Genomic DNA, 7653 nt, shown 5'->3' on the forward strand with positions numbered 1-7653 from the left:
TTCTTCATAAGTGCAATTGAAAAATAGTTTTTCTTTTTTAGGGACTATTTATTGCAATAATAAAATGATAATAATTTTCATTCATGCGTGCGTTAGGGCTGAGCGCTGGTTGTCTACCCTTTGAAGCGCGATTCAAGATTACATTGAAAAACAATTCTTGTAATTTAAATCAATAATTATTAAAATATACTCGAGAATGTATACAAATTGTGTAACTTTTGATTTCAGACAAGAAAAAAATTTATAACACATGTATTTTATGAATAACACTTTATTTTCATTGAATTTGAAAGACTGACTAATATTTCTCAAAATATTTCTGAATAAATACATTTTTTTAAATACCATGTAATATTTCAGTAGCTTGATATATAGAAGCTAATTGCAGAATACAATAGTGATAATATTTGAATAATTCTAAAACAAAATTTCAGATTGTTCTTTTCGATTGAGACGTGACAAAATAACGCTTGAAGTAAAAAAAAAGAAAGTATAACTACAATGTAGTCGTGATAATTTATGTATTTATAGGTTATATAATTATATGAATACCCAGAAAAATACATACAAAATATTAAAAACTTATAAATAATTATTTTCAATCACTTTCCCAAGAAATTTCTTTTTAAATTGAATGTTTTGTAAAATATAGTTTGGTCTTTGGAATTCACTGAAAATAAACTGTTATTAATATAATATATGTGTTGTATTTTTTTGCCTGAAATCAAAGTTACACAATTTTTATATATCCTTGTAGATATTTTAATAATTATTTACTTAAGTTACAAGAATGTTTTTTAATGTAATTTTGGATCGTGCGCCAAGTGCGGCCAATGAGCGGTCAGCCCTATCGCAAGCGCATTGGCATTGGCACATTGGCATCATTGGTCCACAGTACAAACCGGAAAAATAAATCAAATCAGCCGACAGGAAAAAGTTGGGATATGAAAGCCTGAATAAGGTATTTTCACTTCAACCATCAGCTAACTTCACTTTGTTAAAAGCTGAGGGGGAAAAATGGATAAAAACTTTATTTCTGTAATATATTTGTAATTAATCATCATTATTATTATTTTATTATTTCATTAAATACTAATTAAAAAATAAAAACTATTTTTTAACGACACTTATATCGAAAAAATTACCTTTTACGAAGATGTTGGCAAAATGGGGCAAAAATGAACTGAATCCCATACACTTGGCCCCTTATTTTCCCCTCACCAATCTACGAAGTGAAGTTAGCTGTTTATTGAAGTGAAAATACCTAATAGGCTTTTATCTTATCAGTTTGAATGTTCCCGCCGCTATATTTAAAACATTGCAATGTTTTACGAAACTCCCAATGTTTCATGAAACTTTTCATCAGGCTAAAGTTTCATGCAAATTTACATTCCAACTCATCGCGAAAAACAAATTTCTGTTTTTATTATACAATTGTATTTACCTTATCTTTCATGTGTGACACTAGCCACTGCAAGATTAGATATCTAAGATACCTTTAAACTTCCACAGAAAAGCTAGTGGAAATTTGTTCGAACGACCAGGCATCAATTTCTATGCAGACGGTCACGACTTAGTTTGTACATCCCGGCTTTGGTGGCTTGAATGTCATATAGTAGGGTTTGACTAACCTAACATTTGGATATTACATCACGCTAAGTACTATTTTTATTCCAAGACTATTTAGTCGCTGGTAAATGAGAGGAAATAAAAAGTTAGGTAATTATTATTATAACTTACCTGCTTATTAATATCTGTTTCACTCAAATAACGACCGACAAAATGATCTTGTCAGGTGACTTATAGTTTGTAGTCGACACTTCACGTTGCACTGGATGAGAAAAAACAGTGTCTAAATGATGCTTTTCCCCTAGATTCTCCGAATGAACCTATGTGGTTCAAATTTGTTGCAACTCTATTGAACACCGATTTCGGTGTACATTGGAGGATCGGCGATTTTCTGTGTAACATTCATTTTTGGCATCTGTAATGTGCTTATAAGATAGAAGAATGTCACCATTTTTTGCTGCAAAAGTTTTCTCAGAAATTCATATTTATTCTTAGATAATTTCAAGAACATAAAAAGGGCATGTGTTTCATCGTCAGTAAAAGGTATCGGTAGTACACATGTTGTGCCCCGAGATATATGAGATTCCATGTTTGCAGCGTTTTGTCTGAGAATTCCTGAACACTCTTATCCTTTCGAGATTTCGAAGTTGAGGCTTCTGGAACCAAAAACACAGCATCCAATCATGACTTATTGTCACGCAGAAACTTATCCTTGTTAGAAAAAGTAGCCTCCAATCTCATATTGAAGGCAGGTATGAAATATTGAATTAGTCACTTTCGCACTAACTATACCAAATTTTCTACAAAAAAATACTTTTCTTTTAAAGAATTCAACAAGACGTCTATCTCTTTAGAATTCGATACTCATAAGATATCAGATAATTCCCTTTATTTCAACTCGAAAGTATCCATGTTTGTAAAATTCAATGATCAAATAAGCAACAGATACGGATACAGCTACGAGAAATAGAAATTGGCTTAGAAACATTCAGTCACTACGGGAAATTAAAAAAAATCAACCGCAGTACTTGCTAAGAATAATTATTACAGCATTAAATATATATATGAAAATTAAAAGGAACACACGCTGAACAAACACTATATTAAACGGAACACGAATAGAACGAACACTAAATAAAACGCCAAATCGTAAAAGTAGCTGAAATCGTTAAAATCGTTAAAAGGTCTTTCAAAGAATGGCGAACAGAAAATAACTCGATAACAGAAACAAAAGACAAACGATAAGTACGCTGCACTTATCGATTGTATTTTGTCTACGCTGAGCCGCGAATAGAAACCGACCATTTTTACTTCATTCTGCAAGGCAAGTTTAGCTTATACATTTAAAAAGAGTTGATTCCGTTCACAAAAATGAAGGACATTCATTGTAACTGATTTTTAAATAAAAAATTGTTTAAATAATAAACAATTCCAAAGCTGTAACAGAAATTTCAGCAACGGTAACTGCAGAAAACTCCAGTCACATGTATCACAAAATTATGTTGCAGTTTGGAAATTTTTTGTTACTGTAACTGAAAATGACTAGAGGTTAAAAAACTTTTTTGGTTCATTATTTTAATATAAAACATGAAGTCTATATTTGTCCTAAAAAATATAAATAGAAAGAAAATATAGCTGAAGTTAAGACCAATATATGCACACTCATTGTATGCAATATATAATCAAAGCCCATCTTTTATGATAAGAATTTTTTTTACATTTAATATATTGAGTATATTGTATAACATAGTTATTTACATATAAACTTCGTATATAATCTCACTTAAATTTTTATTTTTAAGACAACTGTATACTGCAATTTTATATAAAATTTAATGAACCAAACAATAATGTCTATATACATTACATGTTTAGAGAACTTGACTCAAAAAATTTATACGAAATGTTATTTTATTTATTATAAATAATGTTCGTGTGTAATTTTTTCGCAAAACATTGAATTTCCAACCAGAAAATATGTATTTTTAGCAAAAAATTAATTTGTAGCAAAATAGCTAAACCTCCAACCAAAGAAATTAATTTTAAACTAAAATACGAATACTGCCTACAAAAATTATTTCTTAAAAAAGTGGTTCAACCAAATTTTTCAACAAAAAAAGTTGTACCCTCAAACAGAGAAAAGATTAACTTTCAAGGAAACAGTAGCATTTTTATCCAAGAAAGACGACATTTCTACTAAAACGGATGAATTTTTGAATCAAAAATACAAATAAAGAATAAATTGAATTTCCATTCGAAAAAGGCTTTATTTTGACATTTTAACATCAAAATATAAGATTACAACAAAAAGTAAATCTTCCACGAAAACTAGACTTTAATTTTTAACCCAAAAATACGATGTTTCAACGAAACAGTTAAAGTTTTAATAAAAAAGGGCAAGTTTTGGAAGAAAAATGGTTTAATTTTTATAAAAACCGTTGCATTTTTATCTAAGAAAGGTGTCATGTCTACTTAAATAAATGAATTCTTAAGGGGGCCGACCCAAGTAACGGCTTCAAAAAATCAATTTTTTTTTCTTTTCTTAAATGGAATCTTGTGATCCCAAAAACACTCTGTAAAAGTTTCAGAGTCGCAGGTACATTCTTTCACCCCTAAAAGACGCCCCACGCGTCTCGCGTTAGTCTGCCGATGCTGCCTTTTTTTTTCAACATGTGAATCTTTAAACGCGTTTTTATCGGTTTCATATTTTTCATGATCCCCGGAAGATAACTCTAAAAGTATTTGATCGATTGAGTTCTCCTTGCATACATATGTAGTTGCAATTGATTGTCTTCTGTATGAACCAGTCTAAACTGCAAACAAAAAAATTTAAAGAATTATTTTTTAAACAATTTCATGCAAATTTTTGGGTCGAAATCAAAATTTTTTTAAACGGACGCCATTTTGAAACATTAATGTTTTTTTAAAACATTTTTTGGTTCACACAGAAGCTATGCAAATCAACTTCAAAAAACTTTGTTGTTTTTTCATTTCAGACGAATGTGCGGGAAACTTGAGTGCGGGCAATTGAGGCTTCGGATGCAAAAAGGAGATATAGAATTATTTTGCTGGAGTGGGGAGGCCCCTGAGCACTTGAAAATAAAACCTCGAATTTTAATTTTTAAGATACATATCCACAATGAAAATTTAATGCCGGATCTTTTTCTCCTCATAAAAAAAGTTGTAACTTTTTTATTTTTCGAATTATTTACGAAAAACTGTTTTTTTCTCTGATTAAAATTTTCTGAATTTTTTCACTTCAACTCCCAACGATATAGGAAGTTTTTAATATTTTGGAACAAAACTGATCAGAAATATGCATTATCATGTTCTGCGGCGGATGACGTTAGCCAAAGTTCAAAATGTTTCTTAAAAAAAAATGGTTAATAATTTTTTTCCGAGACGTTGCATAGTTCGTGCACAAACAGCTTCCAACGTTTCGGGAGTCGAGCGAATTTTGAGCAAGCGAATATTGTCAGTGAGAATGTTGTTCAGGAAGGTTCAAGAAAGTTTTCTGGAAAGTTTTAGCTTAATTGGAATAGTACTTAAGAAACTGTTGATGTTTTAATTTTATGGCGCAATGGACTTTCTCCCGAGTAGACTATGGCCCGGCCGGTAATCTGCTACTCCAGTGTTACGTACAAGTGTGTCTCACAGCCAGCCGAGTTTTTGTGATAAAAATACGAGGAATATGGAAAATCATGGTCTATAACAAATATTTCTGTTTCTTTTATGAAACTAGTTAAATGCTACCATTTCTACGGTTGTTTCTTTGCAAACAATGAAATATATCAGTGTACTTAAGTCTGCGCCGATCAGCACACCATATCCTTAAAATATAATGTGATATATAAAAGGTGTTCGATTGAATTATCCTAATAGCTATACAACATTCTATGATATAAATATAGTGAAGTTTTCCAATTAAAAAACTAGAAAATAATTTGAAACCTACTAATTGTAGAAAACGAAAGAAGCATGAAAGTTAGTGGGAAAGAACTGTTCTTAAATGCAGCAGAAATCCAGTATGTAATAATAAATTAATCAATTATTTCTTGCTTCATATACATAAAAAATATCTTGAAAAAAAATATATATTTATAAATATCGCAGTAATGATAATGATGATATTATTAAATAGATACATTATTATTGTGAATGAAAAAATGTGAATCATGGAGGAAAATAATTATTTGATAAATATTCCATTTTTGGTGCAACTATTTTTCAAAGCGCTATTTACAAAATTGAAAAAATAAAATAAAACAGTGCCATTCTATAAAATATTGTTATAAATTCTTAAAAAAAAAGCTTGGCAACACCTAAATTTTTAGCAATCTAAATAGTATTTTCTAAATTTATATTTTCCGTGAACAAACTAAATTTTTGTTTTTTACATTAGAAACATTTTGGTGAAATAAAAATCGTTTGGAGAAAGAAGGAAACTTGAATTTTATAAATTGGAATACATTATTTCTTGTAAAAATTTGTTTAATCATTTTTTTTATACGGAGAGTTGTAACATAATTATTATCTTTAGCACCAAAATATCAATTTATACATTGAAAACAATTTTTTATACTTATTGAACAATGTTAGATTTACTGTGTTTTTAATTACAAAAACTCGGCTGGCTGTGAGACACACTTGTACCTAACGCTGGAGTAGCGGATTACCGGCCCGGCCGTAGTCTACGCAGCAGAAAATCCATTGCGCCAGCAAATTAAAACATCAACAGTTTGTTAAGTACTATTCAAATTAAGCTAAAACTTTCCAGAAAACTTCCTTGAACCTTCCTGAATAACTTTCTCACTGAAAGTTTTCGCTTGCTCAAAGTTCGCCTGACTTCCGAAACGTTGGAAGTTGTTTGTGCACGAATTATGCAACGGCTCGGAAAAAAATATTAATATATAAAAAAAATATATATATAAATATATAAAATATTAAAAATTTGCCATTTCGTTGCGAGTTGAAGTGAAAAAATTCAAAATATTTTAATCGGGGGAGAAAAAAATGCGGCATTAAATTTTCATTGTGGATATATATTTTAAAAATTAAAATTCGAGGTTTTATTTTCAAGTGCTCAAGAGTCTCCCCACTCCAGCAAAATAATTCTATATCTCCTTTAAGTATTCGGAGCTTCAATTTCACATCTCCCGGCTGAACATGTTCAACATCTGCCTTTATAATTAAAAATGTTGTGCATATTTATGGCTGAGAAAATTTATTTCTTAGGTCAAAAATGTCTTAATAAACCATAAAAGTTTTGGAAAGATTCGTTATATTCTTCATCCCCCAAAAAATCAGAAAATATACCCTTATTTTTCAGGTTTACATGGGTTATAGCCCTTAAATTAAAGACAAATAATTAAAAAAATAGTTGAATTTGTATCCAAAAAAGATTTCTGTTTCACTTTTCGGCATAAAAATATGACTTTTAAATGAGAAAAAAATGGTCTATGAGAATAGCTGCATTTTCTACCCAAAGGTATGAATTTTCAATAAAAAATTTGAATTTTTAACAGAGAAGAAAAAATACTTTAATACAAAATTCTTGAATTTTAAACCAAACCATTGTGTTTTTATTGAACAAAGATGCAATTTCTAGTAAAATAGATAACTTTCTTTAAATAGAGAGAGAAATTGTCGAAAAATAGTTGAATTTTCAAACAAAAAAGATTTTGTTTGACTTTTTAGCATTGAAATATGAGATTTAAAAAATAAGTTAATTTTCTATGAAACTAGATGAATTTTTAACACCAAAATTCAATTTTCAACCAGAAAGGATGTCTTTTCGACAAAATTGATGAATTTTCAAACAAGTAATAAAATTTGTAAGTAAAAACGTAATATTGTGGAGAAATCCACTGCAAAAATATACATATAAATACAAGGCAAACAAATCACTAACAAGAATACGAGGGTAGTTCAATAAGTCCTTAGAATGACCAACAGATGGCGCTCGAATCGCTCCAAATCATTTGTTTTCAGTCAGCACCACTCCCGACTAGATATATGGTGCAGTCAAAGTCCACATCTTCTGAGTTTACGTGTTTTTATAACCAATTGAAAAAAAAAATTGTT

The 7653-nt window shown here is 29.7% G+C and overlaps 1 protein-coding gene across 6 annotated transcripts in view; it reads left to right on the plus strand.

The window, feature by feature from the left end:
- The window catches only part of LOC117176015 (CCR4-NOT transcription complex subunit 10), a 266901-nt gene that overhangs the window by 59301 nt on the left and 199947 nt on the right, over positions 1–7653 (plus strand). The gene's annotated exons all lie outside the window — the stretch shown is intronic.

This window comes from Belonocnema kinseyi, chromosome 7, assembly GCF_010883055.1.
Source record: "Belonocnema kinseyi isolate 2016_QV_RU_SX_M_011 chromosome 7, B_treatae_v1, whole genome shotgun sequence".
NCBI classification, from domain to species: Eukaryota; Metazoa; Arthropoda; class Insecta; order Hymenoptera; family Cynipidae; genus Belonocnema; species Belonocnema kinseyi.